This window comes from Mus caroli, chromosome 9, assembly GCF_900094665.2.
Source record: "Mus caroli chromosome 9, CAROLI_EIJ_v1.1, whole genome shotgun sequence".
Classification (NCBI taxonomy): Eukaryota; Metazoa; Chordata; class Mammalia; order Rodentia; family Muridae; genus Mus; species Mus caroli.
In genome coordinates this window covers 27,243,722-27,261,032 of record NC_034578.1, presented here as the reverse complement: position 1 = coordinate 27,261,032, position 17,311 = coordinate 27,243,722, and the positions used below count along the sequence as shown (strand labels likewise).

The 17,311-nt window shown below is 44.6% G+C and overlaps 1 protein-coding gene across 1 annotated transcript in view; it reads left to right on the top strand.

Annotated features, from left to right (window-relative positions):
• Positions 1–490: 490 nt before the first annotated feature.
• Positions 491–17,311, top strand: part of Tmem45b (transmembrane protein 45B) — a 39,904-nt gene continuing 23,083 nt past the window's right edge. The window contains exon 1 of the mRNA XM_021172063.2: positions 491–589. The gene's annotated coding sequence lies outside the window, so the exon portion shown is untranslated. The remainder of the gene's footprint in view (positions 590–17,311) is intronic.

The window sequence follows — 17,311 nt, the reverse complement described above, 5'->3', positions numbered from 1 at the left end:
AAAAAAAAAAAAAGAAAAGAATAGAATGGAAAAGAGGAAGCCCACGTATCACCCACCGGAGCCTTCCTTGGCAGACTCTATTTGTCAGGCTCAGTGACTATTTGTCCCGCATGTTAGCTGCGGTTTCCCCGGCTTGGAGAAATTCAGAGCATTCCCTTCCTCCCAGGCCAGAAATCGCTTTGCATAACAGGAAGTCTCCATTAGTAGTACACCTGGATGATCCAGGAACCTGGCTGGGCTTCAGGATCACACTTTTTAAGGAGTGCCTGTCCTCTCTGAAGCTGGGGATTCTCTGAAGCAGGGGACTCTCTGAAGCAGGGGACTCTCTGAAGCAGGGGACTTTCTGAAGCAGGGGACTCTCTCGGAAACAGGGGACACTCGGAAGCAGGGAAAAGGTGCTTGGAAGAAAAGTACAGTGCTGAGCCACCTGAGGTCGTGCTAGCAGCAGGGTTAGGGCCATCTGAGGTTTCCAGCTCCTGCAGCGGGCGGGGCCGGGCGGGGCGGGGTGCAGACGATTGCACCTCCTGGGCACCCGCGGTCACACGTGTGACCGAAGCTGGCAAGTGGACACCTCTGAGGCTCGGAAGAGGTAGGATTCCCGCTGGGTCAGGGGCTCAGGGCCGGGAGAAAGGGAGGCACCAGCTGGGAAGGGAGGTGAGGATCCGGAGTCGGATCCTCAGGAAGGAGACAGAGAAGCGCTCACTCAGATGGAGGGAGGGTGCTGGAGTGCAGAGGGAATCTAGTGCCTAGGAAGCCGTTGGTTAGCCCCTTCGGGGCTAGGAGTAGTCCTCCTCACCAGCTCCCCCCAGGAGTTGCTCCTCTGTACTGTTCCCGGGGTCCTGGAACGATTCGGGTCCACAGCGTTACTGCGACTAGGTGCGAAGCCCAGCATTTAATCCGTCTCAGGGAAGCAGGGGCTCCACCTTAGATGGTGTGCCTATTAAGGAGACCTCGAGTTGTTTTCAGGGTGCCAGAATGACTCGCGCTCACTTGCACCCTATCTGTCGCTAAGACTCCATAAATACAGGAACCAGATACATTCCTCAGGCCAGGAAGTCTGATAATGAGAGACGGTTGATAACAGCTCCTCCAGGCCTTCGTTTGGCCTCCGCTTCAAAAGCCAAGAGTAATGCCTTGGCCTTAGTAAGGAGAGCCTGAAAGTGGGGAGCACCTGTCTGAATCCAGAGGGACTGAGTGGAGACAAGGCCCACCGTAATGGGAAAAAAAAGATCTGTACTTCAGCAAGGAAAGGTGGGGCCTCATAAAATGGAACTTTAAAAGCGTAAGAGCAGTTGCCTTGCCTAAGGTCTCAGCAACGGCTGCTGCTTGCTGCTTCGTTCCATCTTTCCTGTCCCCCACACTGCTTGCCCTGTCACCCTTCCCTGGGTTCTATTTGACTTTGGGATTAGCATATTTATCAAAGCTGGGAAGGCAGATGCATTTTATCTAACTACACACCTATCTAAATAGCTACTATGGTTTATTGTTCACAAGCAACCTATGCTTTCGGTTTTTTTTGTTTGTTTTTGTTTTTGTTTTGTTTTGTTTTTGTCAATATGAGCTTTTACGCAGTAGAGACTGGATTTTGAACGCCAAAGAGGCAGCTCTGTATGACAGTTTGTTGGCTTAGTAATAATGTGGTCACCTGCTGCTCTATAGTCTCCGGAAAAGACAAGAGACGGACAGTACGGCTGCACTGAATAGGAACCACTGTTTTTACAAAGGATGAGCATCGAGCAAGGCTTTATCTGGTTGCACAGTATCTGTTATAGTATTACAGAAATCAAACGTTCTTCCCTCTCACCAAAGAGCTTCAGTTTGCTCTTGTTTAGGAAGGTGGAAACAGGTACCATGGCCGCACTTTCCTTTGTATTCTGTGGCCCTTTCCCCTGCCTTCCTGGTGGATGCTGCCTCTGATGGCCAAAGTGAAGCTGTTGAATCTCAGGGGATGCAACAGTCACTGTATCTGGTGTCTTCCCTGAAATGTTTTTGGCTAAAGCGATGGTGTAATCTTGGCAAATGTCACTTGGAGGTGAGCACTGGAGAGGAGAGAGATTAAGAGGATTTCTGAGTCTTCCCATTAACTTCAGGATGGTATCAGCTTCATGCTCAGTTGTACAAAGTGCAGACACCATGTATGATCAAGGGACGATCAAAGGTTATCACTCTTTTGCTTGTTGAACACAGTAGGTAAGGACAGCTTTGCCACTTAGGAAGCTACCTTCATAGCTGAAGTACCTGAGATTGCAAAACTTTTTAATTATAGGGAAATAAAAGCCACTGGTATGTTTACAAAAAATAGGTAGCTATATAAAAACATTTCATTTCCATATGTTTTACAGATGGTCATAAGACAAACAATAAATTGCTTACAACACTGCACCATACTTCAGTGAAAAATCAGAGCACACACACACGTACTGAACTCTGAACTTCTCTACCCTTTTGAACACCCAGTTCCTTCTTCCTGGCCTTGTCTAGAACTGGAAATGAAAACAGCTTAAAGTTTAACTCTTTAGGTTTCTTTTATTGGCGTCCTTTAAAAGTAGATGAGCACAAGGCCCATATCCAGAGACCTGAAGAAAATTGAAAAGGTCTTTCAGTCACCTGGATGTGGTGCAGAGTGATCATGTAATGGCAAGCCACAGTGGCCTACTGCCAGGAGATGGATCTCACAAAGCATCATCAGTATCCTGTGAGTAGGGCAGCAAAATGGTGATTTAGAGACCACGGCATGACTTATGTACTGGGAGATAAAAGAAGGATCGCCATTCCCTATGCAAAGACACTGAAGTCAAGCCATTTGGTACCTGTTCAGTGCTGTCCAGTTATGAAATGGTAGAACCAGGCTCCAACTAGAATGTTTCCCAGAATATTCCAGTTCATACTTGGTTATTTTGTACAATTATTTTTTTTAAGTTTTATGATAGATTATAATTTGTTTCTCCTAAACATTCATATTCATTTTTATATATTGTTTTTTCTTTGAGAATTTCACAAATATATCCAATGTTTTTTGATCATATACATCCCACAATTTCCTCCCTCCAATTCATCCTGGACTACAACACACACACACACACACACACACACACACACACACACACACACACACACTTTCCCTACCAATCTTATCTCTTATCTCCTTTAAAAAAAAAAACCTACTAAATCAAACCATTCCTATGACTGTGGTGCCATCCACTTGCGTGTGAACCATCACAGCCCTGCCTGAAGGAAAAAATGACTGTCCCTCCCCAAGAGTAGCCCAGTAGCCATTGACTGCCAATAGCTCTGCAGCTAAGAATGGTATCTCATGTGTCCCTCTGCTGTCCATTCCAGAATGTTGATTGTCTTGATCTTGTGTAGGTCTTCAAGTCTTACACAGGTAACCAGTTACTGTGAACATGCATGAGTAGCAGCAATTTAAAAAATAAAAATCAGTTCTCAGAGCTTTCCCTAACCTTGGACTCTTACAAACTTTCTGCCATTTCTTCTACAATGTTCCCTGCACCCTGGGTGGGGAGAGAGGTTATACAGACACACATTTAATGCTGAACACTGCATGGTGGTTTATTCTTTGTATTTTAATCAATTGTGTGTCTCTTCACTGATCACTGACGACTGCAAAAAGTAGCTTCTCAGATGAGAGCTGAGAACCACGCTAATTTATGGATATGAATGAAAGTATTTGGAAGCCAGTTGATATTTAACTTAATAACAGCAGTAGGCTCTCCCCCGGGGCTTATGACCTCTGCAGCTGCAGGTTCCTGACCAGGGTGATGATGCCAAGCATGAGATTCCCACTATGGAGTGATCCTTATATCCAATAAAAAGCAGCCAGTTACCTCCACAGCACTCATGCCACTATGGCGACATTGGTAATATCCTTCCAGGTCAATCATTACTGTTGCTCTCAAGAGTTCACAGATGAATAAAACTGTTGCCTTTCTGCCCTGGTAGAATGCATAGAATTGTCCAGCACTGTGAAAGCTAACCCTAGGAGAAAACTTCCAGTCCAGTACTGACTTGAATATCCTACAACCAAAGTGTGTGGTGTCTCCACCAATAGGGTCTTACCAGCAGGCTCTGATGGATAATCAAGAGCAATGGCATAGCTTGGGTTGTTTTAGGGATGACTGCTGAGATGTTGCTGCCTAACAACACAAGGGTATCCCATATAGGCACTGGGATTTTTGCTTAATAACTTATTGCTTCTAGAAGGAGCACTATCCCTCCATCTTGGAGTCAAACCTTTTTTTCAGGGAGCTTATAAAATAGTAGGTTCCCATATGGCTTTTTCAAACCTCCTTAGTGTTAGTTACCCCGCCCACAACCCTTCCCTCTGCAATCCCATCCCCTGCCCCTTAATTAACGCTTTCCATTATTCCCCCCTTTTTCCCTCATATCACCTGTGTTCTGCTTTAAGATTTTCCCAAAGCCCTTGGCAATTGTCCATCTCTAGTATCCTGGTTTCTACAGGCACCCCAAGTTATACACGCAAATCTAGGTCTAAGCTGAATCCACATATGAGAGTGAGCATGTAGCATTTGTCCTTTTAGGTCTGAGTCACCTCACTTATGGGTGAGGAAAACCTGATGTTTTCCAGCTTCATAAATTTTCCTGCATGTTTTGTAATTTCATTTTTCTTTATGGATGGATAAAATTCCAGTGTGTGTGTACAGATTTTCATTATGCAATTCATTAGTTGATGGGCATCTAGGTGAGTCCATTCCCTGGCTTTGTGTTGAGACCTGCAAGGAGCGTGGATAAGCAGGTGACCCTGCACTAGTTTGGAAAGGCCTTTGGGGAATGCGCTTTGGAGCGGTATAGCTGTATCTGTCATATGATACATCTCGCTCAGGGTTTTTGAGGAGCCTGAATACTGACTTCCAAAGAGGCTTCGCTGATTTACACTCCACCAACAGAGTAAGCATCCCCCTTTCCCCACAGCCTTGCTGCCATTTGTTGCTTTGTTTTGTTTTGTTCTCTTGATCTGTTTTTCCATTCTGTAGGCTGCCTCTTTAGTTGATTAACAGTTGATTCCATAGTACAGGAAATTTTTAATTTCATGAGGCCCCGCTCGTTGGTTGTTGGTCTTATTTACCGCAAGGCCAGGATCCTATTCAGAAAGGCCTTGACCGAGTCTATATCCTGAAGAGGAGTGGCTTTTTAAATTTTTCTTCTAGAAGTTTCAGAGTTTGGGGTATAGTATTCAAGTCTTTGGTACACGTGGAACTCATTTTTGAACATAATGAGAAACAATGACCTTTAAGGGTTGAAGAGACGGCTCAGAAGTTAAGAGCACTTACTGCTCTTGTGGAGGACTCACTTGGGTTTGGTTCCCAGTGCTTACAGGCTGGCTCACAACCATCCATAATCCCAGTTCCTGGGGATCCAATGCCCCTTCTGGCCTCTGCAGGCAATGCATGGATGTGATGCATCTATTCTTCTACAGGTAGACATACAGTTTTCTCAGCACCGTTTTTTTTTTTTTTTTGAAGAGACTGTCTTTTCTTCAATGTGTTATTTTCATTAGCTTTGTCAAAAGCCAGGTGGCTAACTGTATTTAGACAAATGTCTGGGTCTTTAGTCAGTTCCTTTGACCAATTTGTCTATTCGATGGCAGTATCTGACTGGTTTTATCACTGTAACACTTTTAGGGTCTATGATTCGCCAAAGAATAACACCCTGGACTCAAATAGTATGCAAACGCAAAGAGTCTTTTATTCTGCAGAAGTCCACCATGCTGGAGTCCCCCATTACTGAGACAAAGGGGCAAGCAAGTGAGCTCACAGGCTCAATTTAAAGCACATTGGAGTTCTGGGTAGATGAACTTCATCTTACTCTATCTCTAGGCGTTCCAGAACCATCACCGGAATGTAGAGGTTGGAGTCTGGGGTTTTTTTCTATTAGTAATTAATTGACTTGCCTGGGCTTGCCTGGGCTTGCCAGGGCTTGCCTAGTTCTCTGGCCTAGTCTCCTAAGCGCCAATTTGAAGCCTGTCATGGAGTCAGTCTAGCCTTGTCATTTCCCCCTTCAGTTTTGGGCTATCTCAAATCCTTGAGCTGTTAAATAAATCTGTTCCTTAACAAACCTAACTGAAGAATTGATTCTGTAGAGACCACAAGTCAAAGCTAACACCAGTAGGATTTGTCTTATAGTCTCTTTCTGACTAAGGCCATGGGTTCTTTGGCCACCCCCTGAGTGGTCAACATAGAAACAAGATTTCTCATCTAAGGCTGCACAGAGTCCTCCCTGCTGGAGGCACAGCGAGTCTAGGCCTCTTCTGTTCTGTAGGACTACCTCTGCCTGCGAGGATAGGGAGCCCTGCGGGGCCAGGATGGACTTTTTCATCTTCTGTAGATCTGCATCTCTCACCCTTCATGGGGCTTTGTAATGTTTATCTTGGAGTATTAGGGCTGAGCTCCCTACACTAGCAGCTCTGGCCAGCTCTATCCCAAGGAGAGGACCTAGTCACACAGCAGAAATGGACACACTTTTAACCCAACTTTTTGGAGGTGCTAGCTGGTTGATGACATCGTCCCCAGAGAAATAAGTCATTCTGGGTACAAATTGTACTAGAACACAAAAATCCTCAGTCGTATTTCCATAAATGCATGGAGGAAACCCCAAGGTATAAGCCCATCAACAGTTTCTGGGGGCAGCATGTATCCTGAAACAGTAGGGGTTACAGTGCAGTTGCAGATGTGGGAATAGGCTACAGGTATCTTACTTCCAATGCAGAGTCCCTGTTCAGTAACCAACAGTTCTGTGTTAAGTCCTGGGAGAGAGGGGTTAAGAACCTGCTGTCCAATCAGCCTTCTTGCCAGCCACTGTGAACTTGATGACAAGGCTGTTGCATCGCCCCCTGGGGTACCCACATAGTAAGGGGGCAGTGGCTGGTGCAGCAAAGCACAAGCAGCCAGCAAGCAGGATCAGGAGCACTGGAGTCACAGTTTGAGCGGATCGACAGGGTGTGGGGTGACATTCCATCATTCTTGTGGCAGTTCACCTGGAAGTCTCCTCCGCTGGGATCTCAGCTGTTAGATGTCTCTCTCCTAGAAGGCGTAACATAGGAGAGGTGTATCCCATCCGTTTTAACAGCCATAGGCATGGTCAGGATCACAGTGTGAGGACCTTTCCCGTGAGGCTCCAGAGCCTTGTGGTTATGTCTCTTAATCCAGACTTCACCACCTGGTTCAAAGCGATGGAGGTTAGGAGTGGGGGGAACAGATTGATGGATGGCGGGCCAGAGTTACTTCTGGATCCTATGGAGGGCTTCCAAGGATTTTAAAAACTTACGTTGGTCATATTCAGCTAAGATATCAGACTGGAGGTTAGGGAACATGGGAGAGGGCCTCCCATATAGGATCTCAAAAAGGGGTGGGGAGACCTAAAGTCTAGGGGTTGTTCCTAGCCCTATATAAGGCATAAGGTTGGAGAGATGCCCTGTCACTGCTAGTTTCATGGGTTAATTTAGTCAAGGCCTCCTTCAGGGTTTGATTCATCTTCTCTACTTACCCTGAACTCTGGGGTCTGTATGTATAATGTAATTTCCAATTGGGCCCCAGAACCTGTGCTAGAGATTGAGTTACGTGAAAGATGAAGGTTGGTCCACTGTCAGACCCACACAGAGTAGGCAGGCCATACCTGGGTGTGATGTCTTCCAGAGGCTTCTTTGTCACTGCGTTGACAGTCTCCTTCTTTGTAGGGTAGGCTTCTACCCATCTTGAAAAGGTATCTATAACAACTAGCAAATAGTAGTATCTATATGTTCCTGGTTTTATCTCTGCATAATCTATGCCCCAATTAGCCTCTGGCTGTTGACCCCTGATTCTGGTTTCTGTAGCAGCTCCTTGACTGGGGCATGAGTTCTCAGCCTGGCAGGTGGCACAGTCTGAGATTACCTGATCAACCAAGGGTCCTAAGTCAGATATTTTGTACCTTGCCCCTCACAGCAATTCCTTCAGCTTTCGGTGACCAGCTGTGAAGCTTGATGAATCTGATGGATGAGTTGCTTAGCAATCTCCTTAGATAGGATGGTGCAGCCTTCAGAGGTCAGCAACTATCCGTCTCTTCTGTAAACGCGTTGGCATTTCCCCTGATGTCAACAGTATACTCAGGGATGGCTAGGAGTGCAGGGGGCTGACAGAGCCAACAGGCTGTTGTCAGCGGAAGCTTGGCAGCCTCCCTTTCGGCTTTATCAGCTAGCCTGTTCCCCTGGCTGTTTCTGATGTCCCTTTCTGATTCCCTGGGTAATTAATTACAGCTACTTTGAGAGGAAGCCATGATGCCTCCAATAAAGCAAGCATTCCTTCCTTATTGTTGTTGGTTTTTTCCTTCAGCAGTCAGTAATCCCATCTGCTGTCAGTGAAATGTTAGCTGTGGCTCCTTTTGCCACTTTTTTTTTAATATATTTTATTATGTATTTTCCTCAATTACATTTCCAATGCTATCCCAAAAGTCCCCCATACCCTCCCCCCTCTCCCCCATTTCCCTACCCACCCATTCCCATTTTTTTTTGGCCCTGGCGTTCCCCTGTACTGGGGCATATAAAGTTTGTGTGTCCAATGGGCCTCTCTTTCCAGTGATGGCCGACTAGGCCATCTTTTGTCCTTTTGCCAGTTTTAAAGCCTGGCTTAGAACCTTTAGTTCAGTTTTCTGGGCTGAAGTTTCCAGCAGCAAAGCAGTTGTCCAAATAACAGACTCTAAGTCCATTACTGCCACCCCTGCATACCTGATTCCATTCTGGATGAAGCTGTGCCCATTTGTGAAGTAGATATACCAAGAAGGCCACAGACTTGGATATGTTAACTATGCAACTTGCCACTTGGCTGAAACCATCCATCAGCTCTGGTAGTTTTCTGGAGTTCTGAGGATCGTTCACACATAGAATCCTATCATCTGCAAATGGGGAAGCGTTGACTTCTTCCTTTCCGATTCATATCTGTGTGTGTGTGTGTGTGTGTGTGTGTGTGTTTCTCTCTGGTCTAATTACTCTAGCTAAGACCTCAAGCTCTGTATTGAATAGAAGTGGCGAGGGTGAGCACCCTTGTCCCATCCCAGTCTCTGTGGGTCTCAGTGGGTCTCAGTGGGAGTGCCTTTCAGTTTCTCTCTATTTAACATGGTGATGACTATAAGATGACTTTTATATGACTTTTAGTGTGTTGAGATATGTTCCCTCCACCACTAATCTCTCAAGGATTTTTCTCTCAAGGTTATGTTGAATTTTGTCAAAGGTCTTTTCAGAATATATTGAGATGGTCGTGTGATATGTTTTTAGTTCACTTACATGATTAATTACACATATTAATAAGTTACAGTTATTGAATCCATCTCTGAATCCATAGACTACAGACAAATTGGTCATGGGGAATGCCCTTTTTGATGTATTGTTGACTTCAGTTTGCAAGTGTTATATTGAGAATTTTTGTGTCTATGTTTATCGGGGAAATTTGCCAATAATTCTTTTTTGGTATCAGGGCACTATTAGTTTTTTTTAAAGGCAGTGTTTGATCAGGAGGTGAAAGTGCTAGTTCCACTGGCCCAAAGTATAAGTTAGGGCTGAGTGGAGATGTAAGGTATACATTGAAATCTCTTGTGTGGGTGTTATTTTTCTTTTCAGTCTTTCTACTCCAAGCTAAACTCATTGATTTTAACTAGTTCTGTTCTCTTATGGATTCTCACCTCATCTGCTGTGCAGGTTTCTGTGATAGGTAAGGCAATCTATAGGGTCAAGGGGCCAGGAAAAGAACACCCTGATCTTGACTTGACCCCAAGCCAAAACCAGGGCCAAGAAAAACAATACCAACTAATCCCTGAGTTTGCCTCAAGATCAGGCCACAAAAATCCCATCAATCCCAGGCCACCCTGGAAAGCTCACCCCTCTCTGGAAAGAAACCTTATATAAAGTCTGCTTTCTGCTCTGCTTGCTCCTCTTTCTCACCCATCTGGAGACAGCCACCCTCCTGGGTTGTTTCCTCTCAGTAAATTTCTTGTGTGAGGCTTGTTGTGTGGTGTAACTTTGTGGTATTCCTGGGCCCCCAAATGCCAGAGTCTGTCAGTGCAAGAGTATAATTATTGCCCGCCGCTTTTGTGTTCCCCTGGTAAGAACACGCTCAGGGCAACCGGAATCTTCTGCAGTACAAACTTTATTGCTTACCCCATCAGGAGCCAGTGGAGAAAGGAGCCAGAGAGAGAGAGATATGGCGGAGCCCCCTCCCTTTTATGGAGGACTGTCCTCCGCCTCGGACGTGTCACTCCCTGATTGGCTGCAGCCCATCAGCCAGAGTTGTCGTCACGGGAAAGGCAGAGCACATGGCGTGGAAAGCTACCCCGGCACATGCGCAGCTTGCTTGTTTACTACTTAGAACACGGGTGTCAGTGCCATCAGCGCCATCTTGTAATGGCAAATGTGAAGGCGGCTCCTTACATATAATAACTCTTGGAGCAGAGCAATTATACTTGCACTGAGGGAAACCTATAGAGCTATACTTCTGTTGGAGAAGTCTTTCCCTCCAGAGCTGTAACATTTACACAGTCTCTCTGCTCAGGTTGGCAGTTGCTGTGATCTGCCCCTGCTGGCAGTGGCAGCAGCGAGTGGAAGCATTGTTTAGAGGTTGTCTGTTTCAAGGTTCCCCACTGGGGTGCTCATGGTGGTCCCAAGGGCAGTTGCTGAAGACCCCATGTATAAAAATGAAGCTTTTGTGGATTTTCTGGGAGAAGTCTGATAGCACGGTGTGCCGCCAACTTCAGAGTCTGCCCATTCTGCAGAGACAGTGGCTGCTGAGTTGGCTGTTGTCCCAGCAGGTCCATCAATGGTAGAGAAGTATACTGAAGGGCTGATCAAGTGGATGCTAGAGACTAGACAGCAGCTAATGGAATTCTAAAACATTCCAGGTCCCTGGTTTCCCTAAGAATAATCAGCCATTCCTTGCAACCTCCTTAAAATCTTCCATCTTACCAGATCTGTTTATTTTTAACACAGGGTCTCACTATGTAGCCAGGCTAACACTTCAATCCTCCTGGCTCAGCCTCCTAACTGGAAGAAATCAATCATTTTGAAGTTCTTAATGAAACTGAATCATACAAAAATATAAATATATTCAATGTGTGCTGGGCAATGGTGGCACATGCCTTTAATCCCAGCACTCGGGAGGCAGAGGAAGGTAGATTTCTGAGTTCCAGGCCAGTCTGGTCTACAAAGTGAGTTCTAGGACAGCCAGAGCTATACAGAGAAGCCCTGTCTCGAAAAAAAAAAATATTCAATGTAACATAAAATCAGTTGTTGGAAGTAATGTTGGTATGAACTGTTTCATGGACACTGAACAGTTACTCTTGATTCAAACTCTCAGAAGCGAATTTATAGATATTCTGCTTAGCCCATTGTATTCCCAGCTTTGCTTGGTGACCTAGGAAGAATAATTTAGAGCTGCATATAGTCTTAAAGATGATCAAATCCAATCTCAGTCTTCAAAGATGAAAACTAAGTTTAGGGAGAACTAAACAAAATCCCTCACAATGCTTCCTCAAATCGATTTCTTTTAAAAAGTCGCAATTAAGACTGGGCTTCCCCTGGTGTTGACACTATTGCTCCTTTTGGCATGTTGGGATGGGACAGAAAGGAAGAAGAGGCCAGGATACCTATCCCATTAGAGAGCATATCTCAGATGTCTTCTCAATACCGCACAGCCCTGTGAAACCAGCCTTTAACACGTGGGCCTTTGGGGACATTATAGATTCTAACTGTAGCAGACACAGGCAGGCGCATAGCTGTCCAGGATTTAAAGCTGTATTCTGTTCTTGACTCTGTTCCTACTTTTTGTTAGTTAGTTAGTTCGTTAGTTAGTTGGTTGGTTAGTTGGTTGGTTAGTTAGTTAGTTAGTTTTCCAAGACAGGGTTTCTCTGTTTTGTCTATCCCTGGCTATCCTGGAACTCACTCTGTAAACCAGTCTGACCTCGAACTCACGGAGGTTCACCGGCCTCTGCCTCTTGAGTGCTGGGACTAAAGGCATCTGCTGCCACCACCTCTGGCTCTGTCCCTACTTTAAAGCTGCTGAAAGGCTTCTGTGTGTTTTCTTTCCTATTGAAAATTATGAACTTATATTTAAAAGCAAGATTTCAGAACAGTGAAATTTCTTTAAACACACGAACAACTAATTACTTTAGGGTAAACACTTATAAACGCTGAACGGATTCAGTAGGTTGTTATTTATATACTAATGTGCTTACATATATGTACCAATTAGAAAGAAAAGGGTCATCAGTTTCTGAGGGAATGGAGGTGATGTGAGAGAAGCTGAAGGGAAAAAAGAGGAAATAATGTAGGTACAGTACACATATGTTAAATTAAAAATGAATAAATAAAATATGTGTTATCCAAATATAGTGGAATAAGTACTAATAATTAATGGGTACTAAGTACTAATCCTGAATAAATTAAGACCTTTGAAGACAGTAAGCAGCCTGCCAAAGGAAGATCATCCCTGGAAGCTTCCAGAAGACTTTCTAGAGGAAGCAAGGTCTGAGTTTTAGAAACTGAGTTCCAGTGAGTCAGGTGGAAAGAACACACATGGTGGCAAGCATAACAAGGTACTCAGGAGGTTCGTGGTAGGGAGAACAGGTCAGGGAATGGAAAAAAATCCATCCTGAATAAATTCCCTGCAGTGTAAACTGATACAGACCACCTCATGCGGTAGACGGTGCATGCGATGCTGTACTTGATCGTAGTACAGTCAGATTTATTACAGGTCCTCACTAGACAGAAGGGAGTTTGATGGGGGCAGGGCAGGACGTGAGGCACTGCAAGTAGTCAAGACAAGAAAAGAACTGAGAAATGAAACAAGATATTGTGGATGATAAAGGAAAAAGAATGCTAGAATATTCAGGGAAACAAAGTCAGCAGTAGTTGAGTGTAGGGAAATATGCAATAGGAACTGTAAGGTAAGAACTCCCGGGATCCTGGCTTCTTGAGTCCTCAAGCTTGGGATATGAGTAGAGAAGCCAGCCTGGTGTCAGGGGTGATGGTGAATTTGGTCTGGGACATATCAATTCTGAAGGGTCTAAGAAACATCTATGTACTTTTGTGTATCAGTCACATCACATTAGCAGAGTGTTGGATTATAAATCTGATGAGGTCAGGCTACAAACAGAGTTATAGAAACCATCAACATGGAGACGACACTTAATCTATAGCTATACATTCTAGTAAAGGAACAGAAAATGGAAGTTAGCTTGCCTATAACAAATGACCAGTGACGGGGGAAAATAGCAGAGCAACCTGCAGAATGAGAGAGAAACTTCCTGGCTGTTCATCCAACAAGGGATTAATATACAGAATAAAGCAAAGAACTCAAAAAAGCTAACACCAAAATAACAAGGGCTATGCCAAGTCTACTGGCACATGCCTGTCACCCCAGCGCTTAGGAGTCAGGAATAGGAAGATGTAATGAGTTCAACGTCACGTAGTGAGTTCCAGACCTGGTGGTCTACATAATAATATCCTGTCTCAAAGCAGACAAAAATAGAGCTACTTTGTCTAGGCTCAATGAGAGAATATGTGCCTAGCCCTAATGCAACGTACTATTCCAAGGCAGTGGGTATCCATGGGAGTCTTCTCCTTCTCTGAGGAGAAATGGGAAGGGGTGGGAAGAGAGAAGAGGGAGGAACTGGGAGGAGAGGAGGGAGGAGAAACTGCAATCCGGATGTAGCATAAATAAATAAATGTTTTAAAAACAGACAAAAATAATAATGCTATACAGTCAATAAATGAACAAATGAGCCTGACAGTTTAGGGTCTCAGAAACATGTGTATTCATAGCCTGGGAATTTGACTTGATGACTTTAGAGCAATCTTTCCATTCTCACTGCCTTTTCCACTAAATTCAAGGTAGTATTTTGAGAGAGAGAGAGAGAGAGAGAGAGAGAGAGAGAGAGAGAGAGAGAGATCAAACTGTCAAACTAGGCAGGAACTGAGTTCTCCTTGTTCATAGAAGTTTTGTTCCAAATGATGATGCGCAGCTTCAGATCCCTTAGTCGGTCTTACTCCCTCAACAACAAGGTGTGTTGTTCTTGAAGGGATAAGCAGTGATGGTAGAAGCTGCCAAGTGTTAGAGGGCAGGGCACTCTAGACCTACTTCTATGGGTCACACTCTTGAGAGCAGGGATGGGCTAGATGGAATTCACAACCACGGCCATGTACACACATCATCCAGTGAGCAGCAATTATCCATACCACACCTGCACTCTGTTACTAAGCAGCTCCCAGGACAGGGCTTGGTAGCAACCAGCAGGGCTGGATGTATCTCAGATTGAACTTGGACAGAAAACACTGGGTTCCTGCAAAAATGAATAGGCTCAAAGTAAAAATGCTAACTAACATAATGAATTAAACTAATTAATTATTCACCAAATAAACCTCACAGACACTCCATGCCCATTACAAAAAATATGCTCAGCCTCCACAGTCTTGGCATTTGATGATATGAAACTGTATTTGTTCTCTTTCATGAGTTCAGCTACTGGAAAGCAACAGACAGCAGCTTCAGTGGAACAAGTATTCCTCTCTGAGCATAGAAATCCAGGTTTCTCCCCCATTGATACTGGGACCAGGTATAAAATCTCCAGATTAAAGAGAAAAGACTCATTAATTAAAACACTTAGTCTAATTAATTCTTAGTTATTTTCAGCTAATACTCCCAAGATTCCCCCAAAGATGGGGTGTGGTGGCTAGCTACTCTTCATTGATTAGTAGATCCAATTTAGAATCACCTAGGCATTCAAGGTGCGCTGCTTTGAGGGAACTCCATCAGGTTAACTGACAGGGCGGGGGTGGGGGGTGGGGAAGGAACATAGGCATCCTGAATGTGCAGGGCACCAGCCCATGGCCAGAGCTCCATGGAACAGCTAGGGATACCCAGAGAGCACTGGCATTCTTCTCCTCTGCTTCCAGCCCGACCATGCCTTAACCTGCTCTGCTCTGCAACAGACTGAAGCCCCTTTGCAAAATCACCCCCTCCCCCAAGTCAGCTATGACAGACGTTATGCTTCCTTCGGCAACGAGAAAGCTAATACGGTAGGAGTTTCTGCCCCAGTTTTTTGAAAGCTGAGAGCAGAAATCTAGGAAAGTTTACCAAAGGTTTTGACAACAGAAGTGGCAAAACCAAGTTTGAGTGCAGGTCTGACACGCTACGCAGCCTGCTCCCTGGGAGCCCAGCTGCCTTCAGGAAATAGGCTGCCCTCAAAGCTTCATGTGAATCTTTTTTACCTCGGGCGTTCTTCACCATGCGTGAGGTGGTGTATATTCTTTCCTAGAGATTCTTGGGCATCTAAGACCACAAAGTCATTCTGATTTGACATCCTCTTTTGTCAAATCCCAACTTTCAAGGTTACTACCTGGTGGGTCCATGGGAGATGATGACTCATGATCTTTCTGGCTAAATGAGGTGAGAGAGCAAGGATGACGGAAATAGGTAATCTTATTCCTGTACCGATCTACCATATCAGTGAGCAGCTGTTAATGTCTGCCTGGCTTTAGTGCCATGGGCCCTTCCTGGAACTCCACCTATATTAACTGACTAATGTTTGCTTGTTCTTCAAGGAAGTTTTTGAGTCATTTTCCCTGAGTGACAGGTATTCTCTCCCATTATTTTCATACACTCTAAACTCTAACAAAAGTTTTTATTACATATGTCATGCTGACGTGACTAATCGCACATCACCGCAGCTCGAACAGGTTGAAAGCAAGGTCCTCCCTTGAAGAGTCACAGAATCTTTCAAGAGTAGAAGGCTAGACATGCAAACATGAGAGTCTGAGTTCATAGCCCTAAAACACACAGAAATTCACACATGATAGCATGAGCCTGTAAGTCAGGAGCTCTTATGATGACATGGAAGGTGAAGACGGTAGAGTCCCCAGAAACGAGAGGGCCAGCTAGCCTGGTGTGTGCTTACAGAAACAAGAAACCTTAGCTCAAGAAAGGTCAAAGGACAAACAACCACAAGGTTGTCTTACACACACACACACACACAAAGAGAGGAGAAAGGAGAGAGAGAGACAAAGACAGAGAGAGGAGGAAGAGAGGTTTAATAAAAAAATAAAAATAAAAAAAAAATAAAGGTACCAAAACAATTCATTGTAAGTAAGAATCCCCTTTTCAGCAGACACATGCCGAGACACATGGCCCTGCCGTGAGAGAAGGAAACTGGACCTCTAGTTTATTAACACATACAAAGGGGAATCCAAAATGAATCCTTCACGTGATGTGGGTGCTGAAATATAAAGTTCCTCAGAAGAAAGCATAGCAGTGAATTTTTCATAGGTCCCTCCTGGGTTCCATGCTAGACTGAAGCCAGATGCAAAGGGGCCACAGCCAGCTCCCTTAGCCCAGTGGTAGCTGCTAAGAAACAACCACCTGCTGCTCCCCTGCCTCTCTGCTGTTAAATTATGGGCTTGGGGGATATGACACCAAAAGTAAAACCAAAATAATTGAGAGAGAGATTCAACCATAAAAAGTAAAAAATGTCCATGTGTGGTACTATGGAGTCTGAGTTAATAGCCCTAAAACACACAGAAATTCACATGTGATAGCGTGAGCCTGTAATTCAGGAGCTCTTATGATGACATGGAAGGTGATATCATTTGGAGTTGCAGGCGTGCTAGCGGGTAATTCGTGGAGTTAGGGAAAACAGACTTTATCAGAAAGAGAGAGAGAGAGAGAGAGATTCAACCATAAAAAGTAAAAAATGTCCATAGCTCAATCCTTTACTCCCAGAACTCATGAGGCAGAGGCAAGCATATCTCTGTGAGTTCAGGTCCAGCCTGGACTACATAGTGAGTTCCAGCAAAGGCTACATAATGAGACCCTGTCTCAAAAAATAATAATAATAATTTTTTAAAAAGTGAAAATTTCTGTATTACCAAGGATACCATTAAGAAAGCGAAAGCACAACCCTTCGGTGAGGCAGAAGCCAGTGGGTCCCTGAGTTCAAAGCAGAAGCCAGTGGGTCCCTGAGTTCAAAGCCAGCCAATCTAGAGAGTCCTGTCTTCTAGGACAACCAGGGCCACACAGAGAAACCTTATCTGAAAAAAAGAAAGGAAAAGAAAAGAGAAGCGGAGCGTGGTGGTGCACGCCTTTAATCCCAGCACTTGGGAGGGAGAGACAGGCAGATTTCTGAGTTTGAGGCCAGCCTGGTCTACAAAGTGAGTTCCAAGACAGCCAGGGCTACACAGAGAAACCCTGTCTCGGAAAAAGAAAGAAAGAAAGAAAGAAAGAAAGAAAGAAAGAGAGAGAGAGAGAGAGAGAGAGAGAGA